The following is a 16,860-nucleotide window of genomic DNA, read 5'->3' on the forward strand; positions in this document are numbered from 1 at the left end:
AGTTTTACAGGCTTTTATATATATATATACACACACACGCGCACACTTGGTTGCACAGGAAAAAGTAAAGAAGCCCAGAACTGGAAGGGAGTGGGGAGAATAAAAAAAAACCCTCAAAGTCCGTGGATCAGAAACATGTCAGGAAAGAGAGTAACAGTACATTACTAGGGCTACTGCCTAAACCATTTAAGTTATAAAAAAAGTGAAAGACATTAACAAAGAAGCCGCAAGTACTCCAGCATCTGGAGTAAATTTCTGTTAAGGTTAGTGCCCTACTGACAATTACAAGCAAGAATTCCTATATCACTTTTCCCAGTCCTCCATCCAGTCCTACAAAGTTACTGATCAGGCTAATGGCAAGATATTTCAGGACAGTATCAGCTCTTCAAAGACACTCACTCTTTGGTGAAGCAAGTAACATCAGGAATCATTAACTGCTGGAAAAGCCATGTCATGACTCATCAGTCAAGGAAGCCCAGAGACAGGAAGGGAAGGACTAAAGGAGAAGAGGCGTACCCAAAGATTTACTTTAGACCTCCTAGCAGTTATTGAGACATGTACCAGTCCTTTCTTTCCTCAAAATGGCAGGTGGAAGAACCTACAGATACAAGAAGCAGTTATACCTCCATAACAGTAAACAGGGAATCTTCTCTAAAGACCTCCGTATCTCTCTGGAAAACTCAAGTCCGTCCTTTCATTCCTAGATGAAAGGAAGCAAATGTGTCAGAGAAAGGTCTGTACTCCTCATCCAGCCCCCCCTTTTTTTTTTAAAAAAAAACCTACAAATAAATGCAATCCTTGTGCCTGCTTAAAGAAATTCTTCAGAATCCTTGAGAAGCTACCAAGAATCGCACAGCTGGAAAAGGATTTGGTCAGTCTCTTCACTTTGTCCTAAATCTTGGGAAACAGCACAGGCACTGCCCTGAGATTCACTCTCAGCCATTCACACTCTTAATACCTTTACAGCCACAAGACAGCAAAAAAACCCAAAAGCAAAACCAAAAAACCAGCAAACTTTACTTTTGCAAGAAGCAACAATGCTTGCCTTTTACCACAGAAGAGTAGCCAGGTCAGTTTAAGCCACAGGCTAATCAACACTTCAACAATTTGGAAACAGATTATGCGTTGAACAACTAACTGGGGCCCCCAACATAAGACAGACATGAAACTGCTTGAGCGGGTCCAGAGGAGGGCCACAAAATAGAGGAGGGCCATGATCAGAGGGCTGGAGCACCCATCCTATGGAAGAGGCTGAAAGAGTCGGACTTGTTCAGCCTGGAAAAAAGACCACTCCAGGGAGACCTTACAGCTGCCTTTTAATACCTGAAGACAGCCTCCAAGAAATCTGGAGGGGGACTTTTTACAAAGATACATAGTGATAGGACAAGGAGCAATAGCTTTAAACTAAAAGAACATAGATTTAGCTTAGATATTAGGAAGAAATTCTTTCCTGTGAGGGCGAGACACTGGAACAGGCTGCCCAGAGAAGCTGCAGATGCCCCATCTCTGGCAGTGTTCAAGACCAGACTGGATGGGGCTTTGGGCAACCTGGTCCAGTGGAAGGTGTCCCTGCCCATGGCAGTCTGGTTGGAACTAGATGATCTTTAAAGGTCCCTTCCAACCCAAATCATTCTACGATCCCATAAACCTGTCTATACTTTCCATTTGAAGCCTAAGGCAACACAGCAACATGTTTAGGCAGCACTCAAGACAAAAACAAAATACTAGAAATTAAAGCTTTGATCCTACAAACACTTAAGTAGTAAACTTTACTCAATGGAAGAGGCCTATCAACTATACTGAAATTACAGAATGTGCTTGAACCAGAGAACCAAGCCTACATTTGCTTTTATTAAAACAACTCCCTAGCACAAACACTGCTGTTGCACAAGGTCACAGTCTTAGTGCATAAATCCATGTGGTACAGTGGAACTGTAAAGTTACGATATAAGTTTAATACTAAAAGCCCATTTCTACTTTAAAGGTACATTAATATCTACACTGAGGTACTTAACACTTAAAATTTTTCAGGAGTGCACAAACACCTAAAACATTAGCCCCTGTGGGTAGTATCTGCAAAGTCTGACAGGGGAAAAAAAAAAAAAGAGTCAAACATGTATGTATCTGGAAAGTAAAACTGACTGCAAATAAGCACATATCCTGTGTCCAAATTTGTGGCATTATCAGAAAATAGGTGGAAATTAGGCCCCTGGCTTATTTCTTATTTTATGCTGAAAATGGCAAAGGGTGAAGCTCCTCTAAAATCTAGAATTCTTTTACACAATTCAAGACAATGAAGTACCTCTTCTAACAACTTAGAACACAGTTGGATAAAACACAAAGTACATCTGAGTATTTAATACTGGATTTTAAACACAATGATCTATCAGTTCTATTCACTGAAGAAAAACATGGACTCAGAATTCAGTTTAAGTAAGAAAAATAAAATACTGTGCTTAGGACATCATCTGCTTGGGACAGGGCAGGATGCTGCTTCACAAAGATTGGCTAATATGTGAGGCAACAGAAAATAGTACAAATGTCTACCATGTCACAGTCATACTCAATCACACTTTAGGATTATTGTTGGCTTCTAAAGAGAATACTTAGAATTTTACTTCATGGGGAAAAGAACAAAAAAACCACCAGCCAAAACCCACTATCCCACGAATGTGGAACTGGAAAACAGAACAACAAAAACACCTAAATCTCTACCTCATGCTCACTTTTTTCTGGGTTGTACTGAATATTACACACCTTGAAGACACTGTTGGGACAAGAAGATAAAATTCTAGGAACTGCAAGGTGAAACTAAGTTCTGAAGTAGCCACTCTATGCCCAGCCTTTCTACTACTAAAACATAAATTGTAGTACAAATATATAAAATATACCTTTCGGCAAGTTGGAAGATTACACTTCTTTGACCATTCTTCAGCCAATAAGATTGCCATCACAACAAGAAACAGCACAAGGCAGAGCTCGGTTCTACAAGGCCAAATATTTTAGGCAACAAATCTCAGAAATTACTGATTATGGTTCACTTTTATCCCTATTTCTGCCTGATAAAAGTCAATGCAAACAAAGATAAAGGTGGAAACAATCACAAAACCAAGGGTAAAAGTTACAAGGAACGAAACTCCATTTCTCTTATCCAGAAAATAGGGATGACCTTGAATTATTCAAAAATTTATATTTATTATGCCTAAACACAGGAGTTTAAATACTCCAGATTCTTGCGTCACTGCCTTGAAATGAAGGTTGCATCCCCCAGTGAGATAAAAACTACAAAGTTTCAAGGATTCACAAATTAATAACAAGGTATAACCACTTAGAAGTATTCAAGTCTAAAACTGGTCAAAGTAAGTTGCAGCATTACTGTAGACATGCATTTTGTATTTGCAAAAGACTGGGGTTTAATTCAAAAAGCAAACCAAGAGTTCAAGCGTATACCCTAGAAGCACAGGAAAACTTCAGAGGACAGAAGAATCTTTATGTCATTCACTCCACATACCTGCTAGAAATCCAGAAAGGTGGTAGTTTTGTGCAATATTCATTCACATCATAAATCCCCATTCCCAAATATATGGTAGGCAAGCTACAATCCTCTGCTTCTACTTTACAGGGAAACACATATTTGTTACTAAACAACAAAGCTGAGAAAGATCAGGAACTGTGTTCAGGGAAGTACCTTTATCTCAGTGGGAAGCAGAATATACAACTGCTTGAAGATAACCTATATGCTGCAGTAAACACATTGTAGAGACAGTCACACACAAAGCAACTGCCTTAAAGAAAAAAAGAAAGGGAGAGTATTAAGTAGTATCCCGGGGAAACAGTTTTCCAGGTCATTTTCTAAAAAGTATGGGTAGAAAGGGAAAACTAATTTAGCATTCTAAGAAGAAACAATCTAGTAAAATACACAAAATCAGAGCACCAGCTTCCACAAACTTAAGTAGCACGTGTATTAGAAGTTTCAATTAATTCCTTCTACTGCTACTTCACTATATGAGCTGCATTAACTCTAGGTGAAGTTAAGGAGTCACTTAATATGTGCAAAGCACTAAATTAAATCCCAAACAAATAATCTCTCAGACTATGACAAATATACACTACAAAAACCACAGAAGTTCAAGTTGACTGCAAATGCACTTGCCCAGCATATCCTTTAAATGCTGTGACTTCTTAATACTAACAGAGAGAGTTCTGAGTTTACACTGATCAAGAGCGGCTGAATGCAGTCCCTTTGGTGAAGCCTAAGCCTACAAGGCAAACAAGAACCCCATATGACATTCAAGTAACTGCCTTAAGAGAATGAAGAACTGGCTATTAGATTTAAGTTTCTTTAGAAACTAAAACAAAAGAACAACAAAATTAAGACAATATTAAGGAGGCCTCAGAAACATTTACGCTGCTGTCAGCTCTGTTTGAGGGGATACTCTAACATCCAGCTTTAGATTTGGGCAAATAACCAGAAAGTAACACCAAGTCCATCTCCTTTTGTGTCCTTCCATATACTAGGGCCTTTCCTGAATCCATCGTAAATCTCAGAAAAAAAAAGAGTACCGTCAAAAGATGCTGCACTGTTCCTCTATAGAAGTTACCTTCATCACGCTTTCAGAGTTGGCACACAATGAATACAGCAGAAACAGCAGTTAGTTGCACCTCTCAACCAGGAAGTGGCTCATTTATTAAGCATGGATGACTACAGCACTTCAAGTGCCAAAAGGAGCCTGCCTCTCACCTTGTCTTACCAAATTACATTTGTTTGAAAACAAATTTTTCCTCACCTCTGCTCAATAGTTTAATATATGTGTACATGTGTAAAGAATTGAAAAAGACTCATGGTAACTGGTATTAATTATAAGAAGAGACAGAACAAGCATTTTACTTTTAAGTACCTATTCTCCAATTCTTCACTTTAATTATACTCTATATAAACTAAGCTCAAAGAAATAAAAGTCACACTACCATAGGCTTCCTTATAAAGATGGCTGTATGGTGTTCTGTTTTTGGTCACCAAACTCGAAAGCAGTTAGCCAGTTTCCAGAAAAAGATTCTGTCATCCACAGAACCCATTCTAAGCAGTTTCTGCCTGAGGTATGCTGTTTTCTTAACACTGTCAGGAGTCATGTGGTCACACAACGCAGCTGGTTCTTACCAAGTTTCACTGTGCTATGTATTTATATAGTAGTAACCAGAGCAATAGTTCTCATACAAGGTATGACGCTGCCCCACCCCCAGGGAATCACAAGCCTCAAGGTTAAATCTGAATGAGACCATGAGCATAAGAATTAAGAAATTAATGGCTCTAAAACAGTTCAATTAGAACAGGAAATCACTACACTGGTGAAAACATGAGAATGGACCTACCTTGAAGCATGCTTACAATTATAACTACTATTCAAGACAAAACCAAAACTAATCTAGCCAGATGACGACATACCCATGAGCAGAAAACAGCTTGAGGAGTTTAAGAGCTGATACTTCCTTAAACTCCCCAGCTGTTCTTCCGAATTTCCAACATACATGAACAGTAAAAGAAAACCAGTGATCACCCTCTAGTTTCAGACTTACCACCTGATGTTCTAGAACCAGTTTGCCACTAACTGTGAAACCACAACACTAATGCTAAATACATGCTTTACTAAATGAAAGGATAAGCAAAGAATCTTTCAAGTATGGGAAAATGCTATAATTTCTCAGATGTGGTTCCTCAGCTATAACTTCTTTGACCCTTAACCTAGGATGAAGTTTCATAAAAGGAAACCTTACCTTCTTAGGAAAGAGGATTCAACTTGCTAAAGAACCAACAGAAGCACGGGCATTCAGAAGGAGTCTGCTAAGCAGCAGTTATACGATAAAAGGTGGTAAGATTAAGTCACTACACAAATTGGATTAATGCTACTGGTCCTCTCCCATGTAGACCAATGCTGTTAACATAATTCCAGCAGTTTAGGGGCCCCTACAGTTCACACTGATTGGGGGCAATGGATTCAAATTAACTATTGGGCAAGTTGACCTATAAACACTGAATTTTACCTAGCAAGTTTTGGCCTTTCATTTTATGCTAGTTTAGGAGCTCTCAGAGGATGCTTTTTATGAATGAGATAATTCTAGATTTCATTCAATAGAAAAGGAAGAAGTCACATGTAATGAAGCAGTAGCTATTCAAAGAGAAGGAATAGTTTCTATTTTTGCAACATCCAACAGCCCAAGGTAAATTCTACAGATCACAGAGAAGCTTTAGGTCTTTAACTGACAAGGCACAGCTATAGCTACATATACCTACCTTCACTCATTATATCTGGAGAGCAGGTAGAGAAAGGAAAAAAAAAAGGTCGCTGAACACTTTCTCCACACATCTAGTGATTACTGCTATGTACTTTTCCCTCCCCATCTCATTTTCCTAGATTTCTAGGCTGTATTGCAAAATTGAAACTCTGAACAACAGCCACCATGTGCTTACCTATCTGGGACATTACCTTTGTCAAAACTTCTATCACCTGAACTCCCTCAGGTAGGTAGCTCCAAAGCACATATAAATATAATTGAATTACTTCCTCCCATTCTTGCACTCAAATTCTGTTGTTTTTTGGGGTTTTTTTTCAAGATAAGTTATTATAACATGTAATAGGAGATGGGTTTAGAAGTAATAAAGTTACTCTACCTGCAAGTACAGTATTTCACACTATAGGTGTCTCAGCCCATGCCTCTTGCAATTGAAAATTAATATACACCAAACAGGATTCATATTAAATCTACACTGGTGATAGAAACTTTAAACCAAAATATAACATGTAGCCAGCTTTCAAATAAATTTAATCTGTTGAATTCAGTGTTCCTGAAACAAATTGCCCAGCTTCTCACTTTTCCACTGCATTAAGCTAGGCACCTGGTAGCAAGTCTTCCTATGCAGTGTATTTTGTCCTGCAAGTGAGATTGCTACACTTTTAGTTACTACTTTTCTATATCAAATATTACGTGGAAGAACCATTTAAGAACACCCACACTGTGAAAAGCAAATGCCCCTTCTGTTCAGCAAGGAAGAAATTAGAGCTCAGTAGTCCAAAACATAAGATTAGGTTGCAGTCCACCACAAACAAGGCCTAAAAAAGTAAAACCAGGAATGAAGCACTACTTGAAAGCAATAGAACATGTACTCCCACTTACTCCTGTCATATTTTTTGGTCATTCCTAGGAGGTTCTTGTGATTCTGTTCACAACTTGAAGAATTCATTAGAAGAAATTCGAAGTCAAGAAAGTAAGTGCGTTGCCATTTCTACAGTTTCTTTCTCTATCCACTTCATTTCTCTAAAATAAAAATTCCTTAAAAACAAACATCAGCCCAAATTCCTCTGGCTAACAATTAATATTTGCAATCAAATTTAAGATACTGCAATGTTAACTTCCAACAATCAAGGACAGCTAAGCTGTGATGAGTTAAACACCCAAAGCCCAGAGGGAACAGTCCAAGGATCTGCACAACAACAGGGGACCCTCTATCTCACAACCAAGATATGCAGAAGTACAGTTACTTTGTATCAGATATTGCAGTCAATTAGAACCCCCTTCCTATTAGGCATCTATTCTTCTCAAGACATCAGCAAGATAGACACCCATGCTGGAATCACAGTATGTTAAAAAGCCAGAAGTTTTCCCTTCTTCCCTTGCAAGAAAACAAAACCTGATCAAAAGCAGACAGCACTGCTCAGGGCACAAGCCTCAGCCAAGCGCTAAGCTCCCTTTCCAGCAAGTTCAGTAGCACATTTGCTTGATCTCTACATCTACTTTTAACTCTGTGACTGAAGGATAAAAAAAATCCCCCTTATGCTGACCCAAACCCACCATTCCCCAGTTTGAAAGCCAGCAACAGATGAAGTGCCTAATAAAAATAGACAGATGATTGATTAATCGTTATGAAATTAACATATTCTGCTCCAGAAAAACACAGCACCTAGCTTTCAGGGTACACAGAAAGAAAGGGACAAGGAACGTCATTCTCTCAGCCTGTATTCTCCTGATTGTTTTGGATGCCGGCTTCCTCAAACTGTCAAAGCATGAGCATAGTATGTGCTTAAGATAACTTATGAATGCATTATTTTGTACATATGTGTTTAGAAGTCACTTGTAAGCTCCATTTAAATGATAGACTACTACAAGAAATACCTTGGAGTTGTCATGTTCCCAGAACAGCCAAGGGAAAGGGAAAGGAAAACAAAAACCCCACGCCACAAACCCTACTTGATCTTAGTACTATGCGAAAATCATTAAACACCAATTCTTCCCTTTAAGCTCACGTAGCCAGTCTAATAACAGCTAGCTGGACTTCAAGAACAAGTTCACTAAATTAGCAGAATCTTTGAGCCAATTCTGAGGTAAGAAAATTATGAGGATCCCCTTTCTAAGCTCACACAAGAAAAATGCCATCTGACAAAACCAAGCATATCAAAGTTTCTGGTATGTGATAACAAAATCCAGTCTGATGAAAACATGCAAACCGATCCAAGCAGTTTAATGCAAAAATGTATACATGCCTTTACGTACAGAGGTTATATTTGTATTTACTGCTAGATGCTCACACTGCCCTCCCAATTTGCTTACAGGAAGAACCAGAAGGTCTGAGCAGATCTCAAGCCATGCCAAACCATTTGCTGCTATACTTCATTTTCCAAGTCTGATAAATGTTTACAGTTGTTAAAATGTTAACCAATCTCCTGAAAGGCATGAATTCCTGGACTATTCTCCAAGAACCAGAAGAGGGGTGCCCAGAGAGATGGAGGCTCTATTTATTCATAGAGCTCTGACTCCTCTCAACACTTTCCATCCAATGAAAGTGGGACAACCCAGGTAGAAAGACACACACTGGAAAGCAAAAAAAGCATCAATGTATTTAAAGGGCTGAAACATTCAGGACATTAAAGCAAGGTAAGATATACAGTCTTTCACATATGTTCTTACTCATGTCATCTCAGCAATACTACACAACTGCAAGTTGGACAAAAGGTGGTTCGTACAACCATAAGACACCATTCAGCAATTAAAAGTTTAAGAACTCTTGATCCTAGCAGTCTTGCTGAGCAAGTAATTTCCTTCCAACAAGTAGTAAGGCCTATAGATCAGCCTCACCTTACCAGAACAACAAATTTAGTTGTCAAAGGCCTAAGATGCAATCTATGATCAGCCACACAGCAGTTACCTGTGCTTACAAAACACTATCTATTTGAAATAATCTCAAAATTTTGCCTACCTCTTTGAAAAACAGTTCCCAGAGTTAAGCCTTCGGGGCCTGTACTTAAGGTTCTGGCCAGAGTAATTTCAAAACATTTCACTCAAAGAATATCCTAACTTTCCTGAACAGCAGCCATGAAGCACAAGATGCATCTGTTTATAATGAATATTTTTCATTAAACAAAAAAGCCACATACTTGTACATATTCTCTCACCAGCTTCTTTAACCCAAGCCTTTTAATTTAGTGGGCACCATATAGCTGTTCTTAAATGTTCTGAAGAAAAGGCACTAAGAAATTAATACAGCACTATTCCTGACAAGTATTCACCGCTTTTTCTCTGTAAAGAGAAAAGCTGTTAGGATCCTCCAAGACTCATCATTTTAAAAGCTAATAAAGAGGCACCCAAGAAAACAGGTAAGTTAAAAGCAGAAATAATTTTATCATTGTATTCCCCCTTCCCAAAACAATCCTTTCCCCTAGAATGAACTTCATTTGCAACTCAGCCAAGTTCAACTGCCAAGCATTTCTGAATGCTTACATGTGTTTGTCTTGTTTATGAAATGGTAACTCTACCACAGAATCCCAAAAGCTTAAGGTACAACACATCTGAATCCCAGACCATGCACTAGTTCACTACATTATTAGAGAGATGCTAAGAAACTAGAAGAATATTTGAATATTTGTATGCCATCTGAAACTAATTCACACTCTCAAGCCAAACAGTGATTTTATCGTCTGCTCTTCACAAGCCTGTATTTCATTTTATTCTTTTTCTCTTTCCTTTTTTTTAAAGCAGGGAGAGAAAGGAGTTAGAAGGAATTTCATTCTTCCATATATATTAATTTTTTGCTATGAGTTTCTCTTCTCTTAGTGCCATTTACAAGAATATGAAGTTGTGCAAGCATGCTGAAGTCAAGACTTTTAAAATTAAAACAAAATACAGACAGTTAAAACACAGAAAGTTCAAAATCTGTACAGATTCAGTAAACATGTGATTAGACATCATTAACTTCTAAAACTTCTGGGCAGGAGCAAGCTAACATCTGCAGGCCTGGAGTTTCCACAGCTTTAACTAGCTGATGGGGTTTGCTTACATTAACATATGCTGTAGAGGAGAGAACTCCTCCTCCTATGAACTACGTACCTGATATTCCCATACTGACACAAGTATATCAACCAGGGACAATTAACTCCTTTCAGGTGCGGTAACAAAGCATTTTAAAATAATCATCTAGTATATTTTCCCTCCTCTTTTACCCTACAGACCAAGGCACTGGCAGCTCGCTTTCAGACTGGCAGGTAGAGCTGTACGACCGTTGCTGCAAGTAGACTGAGAGCCCGTACGCAGCCTTGTCATTTGCTTCTGCTAACGCACAAAATGGAAAGAGCTTCTTGTATTTTGCAAGTAAGAGACGGAAAGTTACGTACCAGTTATTTTACTGACAGACAAATCTCGGGAGGTTACACGGACCGTCCAAAACAACACCAAAAATAAGAGGCTGCCATTCACCATCTGTTTGCCTCTCTCTCTCAGGAAAAAAAAGTGCAGATCACAAGAACAAATGGAGCCTGGCTCCGGCAGGAGAAAAAAGGGGAGAGAGGAAATTTCCACGCAAATCTGAAGTGAATCACGCCACGATCCCCGCGCCCGGCCGCGCCGGCCTCCCCTGGCAGACGCGAGCGGCTCCGGGGCCACCGTCCCCCCTGCACCCCCGGCCGGCGGCCCGGCCCGGCCCAGCCCAGCGGCTCCCCCGCGCCGCGCCGGGGCGGCATGGAGGAAATAAACGCAGCCTGCCCCGGGCAGCGGCACGGAGGGAGCCCCCTTCCCCGGCGCCCCCCACGGAGAAGCCGCCCGCTCGCCCCCTCTCCCGCCCCACACGGCCCGGTGCCCTCAGCGCACGGCAGCGGCCCGGCGCGTCCCCCCCACCGCCGGGACTGACACCGGGGGTGGGCTGAGGCCTGCGCCGTCCCAGCGAAGCCTCGGCGCTCTCGTAGTCAGAGCGGCCCAGCTCCCCCCCCCCCACTCCTCCTCCTCCTCGCCTCTCCCTCCCCCCCTCCCTCCCTCCTTCCTTCCCCGGCCCGGCCTTCAGCTCGCACTCACCCGCCTTCCTCCTCCCTGCCCGGCCCGCGGTGCGTGTGCGCGGCTCTCCCTCACGCTGCCCGGCGCGGCGGCGGCGGCCGGGCCGGCGGGGGCGGTCAGGTGGGTGGGTGGGTGAGCGTGCGGGGAAGGAGGCGAGGGGAGAAGGAGAAGGGTGGGGAGGGAAGGAGAGAGGCGGCGAGGAAAGAGAGGAGAAGCGGGGGGGAGAAAACCGCAGCGACGCTCCTGGGGCGGGACCTGCGGTGGCGGCCGGCCGGGCGCTTGGGCGGCTGCTCCGACGACCTTTACGCGAGAGAAGAGTAATCTCCGAGCTCGGGGCGCTCCGCTGCCAGCCCGGCCACCATCTTACATTAGCGAGACTTGCCCTGGACGCCGCCTCCCCTGCGCTTGCGCCGCCGGCAGTGGGCGGGGAGCAATGGCTGGAGGGGGGGACGAGGCGCGACGGCAGCGGCCGCGACGGCGCTGGGATTGACGGGACTTGTAGGCGGCGGCGGCGGCCCGGGCGGCGCGGAGGGGGGCACCCGCAGGGCGGCCCCGCGCCGGGGGGGCCGCTCCTCCTCCGCCACCGCTGCCGCCCGGGTGAGGCCGGGGACCCCAACCCCTCTCCTCAGGCCGCACGGCCCAGCGCACCGGGACTCCCCGGCCGTAAACCTGCTGCAATACCAGCCACCTGTTGCTGGCCGTTACATCAGCGCACATTTTAAGTACTCGGTCGATTATTACTTTTTTTTCCCCCTCTCTTGGTGTTGCTTTGGGATTTTCCCCCCGCCAGGTTGCGAAGGGACCCCGCCTGCCTCCCCCTCAGACTTTGCCGGTCGTTGGCTGTAGCGCCTAGGGAGGGAACATCCTCCCCTAAACCGGCTGTCGGCCGGAGCAGCTGTCACGGCGCCGCCGCCGGGCGGGACGCGGCTCTCACCAGCCCGACGCCAGCGCCGGGTCCCCACCGCGCCCCGCCCCGCGCACGCCGGGAGTGCGGCTCCGCGCCCCTGCGCGGCCCCGGTGTCCCCTCCGCGGGCGGCGTTCTCTGCCATCGGCCCCGCTCAACAGCCCCCTCCCCCGGGAGGGCACCCCTGCGCTACCTCCCCCCCTACTTTTCCCTCCCCTTTTTTGTCCATTTTTTCCCCCATCCTCCCGGGCCCCAACCGCGACGACCCGGTGTGACAGGATTGCTTCGCTAACGAGGGCATCTCTTTCTGACGTTGTGACATGCTGCCCTGCCAGACCCTGCTCTGGGTGGCCGGGGGCTCCCCCGGCTGCGCGCCCCTCTGTGCCCAGGCGTGGCTGTCCCACGGCCGCAGGCACTCACATGGTCCTGCTCCTTTGCTGCAGTTTTTTGTTACGGTCGTCGTCGTCATTGTTGTTGGTTTTGTTACTATTTTCCAGGTCCATTCCCTATTCGCAACAGAAGCCAAAGACACAGAAAAAGGTGTTTTGGTTTTCTCTCTTCAGTTAGAAATTTGAAGCAAATTCTGTTTCTGTGCATAGGGGTTGTAAGTAATTTTGACAGAAGCAACTTCCTGCAAATTCTCAAAGAGATGATCTCTCCCCTGCCAAAAAGGCCTGGGGATTTTTTGTCTTTGTATTGTCACAAACACACGCAAACCACATTGCTTCTGTCTCCTCTTTCTACCACAGGCACCCTGGGCCATGGGCCTGTTAAAACTGAACCGGTAACTTTCCCTTCCTTTTTCTGGGAACCCCCGTGCCACATAAAGGACCTCATCCCCTCAGCTAACAGACGAAAAGAGCACTTTTAGTCACTGCCTTTACATCTTTCCAGTGGCTTCCCTGCACAGGCATCCTTAGCTCTCCAAAAAGGCAGCCTCATCCTGGGTGTTTAGTTATCAGTCACCTCCAGTGCACGAGCTATTACAACTTTTGCCATGGCAATACCCACCTGAGAATTTTACTTGTTTCAGCAATTGATACGAAAGAGAATTGTTCATTACAAAATGCACTGGCATAACTATTTCTTTTAGTGGCATGATGGTTTTCCTCTTTACTTTCGTGTTTTAGATTGAAGTGTTATCCTAGTACAGCCTCATACAATATGCCCATTCCACGAACAATGAAGTGCCTTGTGTTGGCATAGCTTATTCTCCTTCCCCAAACAAGGTAATATTACCTTATGCATATTAAATTTTACATTGATAGATGTACATCCGTAACAGAAAAGTGCTATGAATTAACTTTACCTCTTCTGGCTGTAGGCAAGACCCAGGTCTGCATAAAAATAAATGCTGTTTTCAGCTGTTGTCTTGACATGTGAACGCAAATGCAATAATATTTTGAAAACAAAATATACAATGGAATATGAACACATATATATGTGAGAAATTCCATGTTTCTCTGCATATATATTCAATAGTAACATATACTTCATATATATAGCTACATGTCAAACAAGTTCAGGTGAATATATATACATAAAACTAATATATTTCTCAAAACATTTCTAATTTTCACATTTTCATATCAACCCATATATAAAAAAAATTAGATTCCAGAAGTACCCATTATGTAAGTGACTTATATAAGTAACGTAACAGTTGACACACCTAATACCTGAAAAATTTCCTGTTTAATAAAAGCAAGTATTCTGACTTGGAAAGAAAGATTGAAAATCACATATCTAAAAGCTGCAATTCTTGATCAGAGTTGAGGCTGTTTATTAAGTGAATTCTGTGGTTTCTTTTAATCCAGTATTAAGGAGTCTTTCCCTTAGTAAGAGTCTGTTCATATCCCTTTGCTGAGCCCTGCATGAACACAAATTTCAGCATCATCAAATAATAATGTGGAAAAAATTTACATGGCTGAAGATTACTTTGTCTGATGTTACTGAAGGTTACCCATATCCCTGCTTCCACCTCTGCTTTAATTTGGTAAGAATAATTCACTAGGCCATCATGTGGCCATTGTAAGATTTAAGATGTCCTTAAATAAATTATTTTCTTGCTTTTAAGTAATTGCAATTGTTTTCATTAGATTAGTCTTACATAGCCACATTTTGACACCTTATATCCTTTTGGAAATGTTTGGTTTTCATTTGTTTTGAAAAGGTCTTATAACAGAGCATGACTGTTTCTAAGAAATCGTTTCCATATATACAAGGAAAAGCCTTCAGAATACATTTTCTTGGAAATAACCAATGTGTGCTGGCTAGAGTAAAAATGTGCATCCATATGATTTATTTATTGGGGTTCAGCTGCCATTTCCCCGTGATCCACTGCATATGCACTGTTCTGCATTGATTCACACCACACACTAGGAAGGTGTTCTCCCAGGCAATGCTTGACAGTCACCATCTCATGGAACATGTCTAGGAACCTATCAGGGTTCTGCAATTTGGGGTGAAACCAAGCTATTTTCAGGACTCCTCTGGTGTTAAGTCACTGCCTTTTTAAATGGCTACCAAGCCGTATGGAGGAAATGCAACAGAGATTGATAGTTAAGTGTCCTGATAAAGGATTACAAAGAGACACAATGGTGGTGTACTGATACTGGCAGAAGAGAAGGTGGAGATCAAGTAATTCCCGTGCCTGGTTGGGATGAAGAGTAATTACACTGTGACTTCAGGATGGTGAAGTTTGCAAAACATCTGTACAGACTGCAGTCTGAATATTCAGCAACAAAAGCATCTCTGCATGTGGACATGTGTAACCAGCAATCCAGTTCGCTTGCTGCTCACTGGATTGATGCTGGTCTGCCAGCACACACTGGCTGGATATATGTATTACACATGTGTTTCAGAGTGCTGGTGCCAAGAAAGTACTTCAAGATTTGGAAAAGTCATGATTCTGAGTTGTGCTGGAAGCATTGACTGGATGTGTGTGCCTGTATTTCAGACTGAAAGTCAGGTTTCGTAACTAGGAAAAACAAGGTATTTTTTCAAGCTTCTGCAAAGCCTCATTGATTACTATGGAAAGTTCACAGAAATTAATGCAGAATGATATATAGAAGTTGATGGCAGGTTTTTTTAGAAATTCAGCCTTATTTACTGCAATAAAAATAAGAATTTCTCCGCAAGCTGCAATCGATGTTAACGATAACGTCCATTCCTTTTGTCGCTCTTGGAGATCCAGACATCTTTCTCCTTCTCTGACTAGTGGTGCCTTTTACCGGGCAAGTGTATTGGAGAAAGGAACTGTATGACTGTTCTGAGTAACTGTAGAACAATACTGAAGGACTTTCTTGGGAAATGGAAGGGCAGGTGGAGGAGCCTTACCAACACTGATTGGCTGCAAGTGGCAGATGTTCACCATGTCTTACTGTAAACCCATGGGAGAAGGAGGAGGTGTTCATGCTGCGCAGGGAAACAGGATGAGGGATTCATCCTGCTCCCTCTGAAACGAGGGAGTGCAGAGGTGAAAAATGAATGTATTATAGCCAAAGATATGAAAGAGATGCACCTTTGTTAATGTTTTTGTGTTATTAGGGGAAAATGAGAACTTTAGTGGCATGCCTCAGCCAATTGTTTCACGATAACCTTCACTTAGCATAACTCTGGCAGGGAGCATCTTATCTGCTAAGTGCACCTGTCTTTACAAATGAAAGCAGAAATCACCCCCGCTTTCTGGAAAGGGTGTAGTGGGGACCTCCGGGAAGCAACCACTAGTCTTGTAAACCTCAGGTTGCACTTGAGGTAGTGGTATCAGTATAATGTCCTAATATTCTTCAGAGGTCTGTTTCCTTCAGCACAACTTACAGCAAATCTTCCTGTATGTTGTTTTCCTTGTCTCAGACTCCCCTGAATCTAGACACTAGTGTGAAAGTTAATACAAGTTGCCACAAGCATCCTCCCAGCTCTGTTTTTTGCCTTCTGGCTCCTGTGTGAAATCCATTCACAGAATGCTTGGACTTCTCCTTCCTATACTTTTCTTTTTTGAAACATTTTTTATGCATCAAGCAGCTTGCAAGGCTTGTGTTCCTCATAATAATGGCGCCTCGGTTGCCAGAGACAAATTGCAAATATTTGTCATTTCTACACTGAACTCAGAAGCAATGATAATAGGTTTCATTTTTTTTGCTCAATTTTGGAATGTCATTCCCACCTATTTTTCCAGTCTGGGCTTTCCTAGGAAATGGACATTCCCAGGGAACCCAGTAGCATGTAGTAAAATAAGATGCTTCCCACTCTACATCTCCTTTCCATAGAAATCCTGTGCTGGTGTTGGAATGGGAAGGAGGGAAGAAGGTGCTGGGCTAATGAGAGTGAATAGTAACAGGGTTCAAGTTTGCAGTTCTATGTGCACCTCTGTAGCAACATTACCTTGAAGCATATTTCCAAGAGATGAGAAAAAGTCTTACTGAAAAAGGCAATGGATATATCAGAAAGATATGCAGCATTGCATAGAAGGGTACTAAAATATATTCAACTGCAGAAGTGAGAGAGAGACACCATGCAGATAAGGAACCAAAAAGGCTGCATTGCTTTGCTCTATGCATAGTAAAATGGAGCACAGACTTTGCCTTAAGATCTCCTATAATACATACAGGTCAGCATCATGTGCATTAGGAGGGAACAGACTTTAG

General features: G+C 42.6%; 1 protein-coding gene across 8 annotated transcripts in view; it reads right to left on the bottom strand.

Moving 5' to 3' along the window:
- CNOT4 (CCR4-NOT transcription complex subunit 4) overlaps positions 1-11,717 on the bottom strand; it is an 82,706-nt gene extending 70,989 nt beyond the window's left edge. For 7 of the 8 annotated variants that reach the window (XM_040595224.1, XM_040595221.1, XM_040595219.1 and 4 more), the window contains exon 1: positions 11,332-11,717. The gene's annotated coding sequence lies outside the window, so the exon portion shown is untranslated. Of the gene's footprint in view, positions 1-10,658; positions 10,883-11,331 lie in introns of those variants that run through there. The other variant, XM_040595218.1, reaches the window with a different exon arrangement.
- Positions 11,718-16,860: the final 5,143 nt, after the last annotated feature.

The sequence above is a fragment of the Falco naumanni genome, chromosome 5, assembly GCF_017639655.2.
Source record: "Falco naumanni isolate bFalNau1 chromosome 5, bFalNau1.pat, whole genome shotgun sequence".
NCBI classification, from domain to species: Eukaryota; Metazoa; Chordata; class Aves; order Falconiformes; family Falconidae; genus Falco; species Falco naumanni.